The sequence below is a fragment of the Limulus polyphemus genome, unplaced genomic scaffold (assembly GCF_000517525.1).
Source record: "Limulus polyphemus unplaced genomic scaffold, Limulus_polyphemus-2.1.2 Scaffold484, whole genome shotgun sequence".
Classification (NCBI taxonomy): Eukaryota; Metazoa; Arthropoda; class Merostomata; order Xiphosura; family Limulidae; genus Limulus; species Limulus polyphemus.
In genome coordinates this window covers 220,916-221,154 of record NW_013666094.1, presented here as the reverse complement: position 1 = coordinate 221,154, position 239 = coordinate 220,916, and positions in this window count along the sequence as shown.

Genomic DNA, 239 nt, shown 5'->3' with positions numbered 1-239 from the left:
ATATTAGTATAAACAATCCTGAAAAAAAAAACTAATAGGGTTTCTTCTTAAACTTGATTATTAGAATTTTTCACTGTTATAAAACTTGAAGAATTCAGAAGTAATGCAGTTTTGTTTTTGTGTGAAAAAATATTGTCATTCATTTAGCACAGAAGAAAATTAAAGATCGGGGGAAATGTCAGTCACTTCATTGAATACGTGTTCTTGTAAGTTAAGGTATTTAATTTACTTGCGGTTCA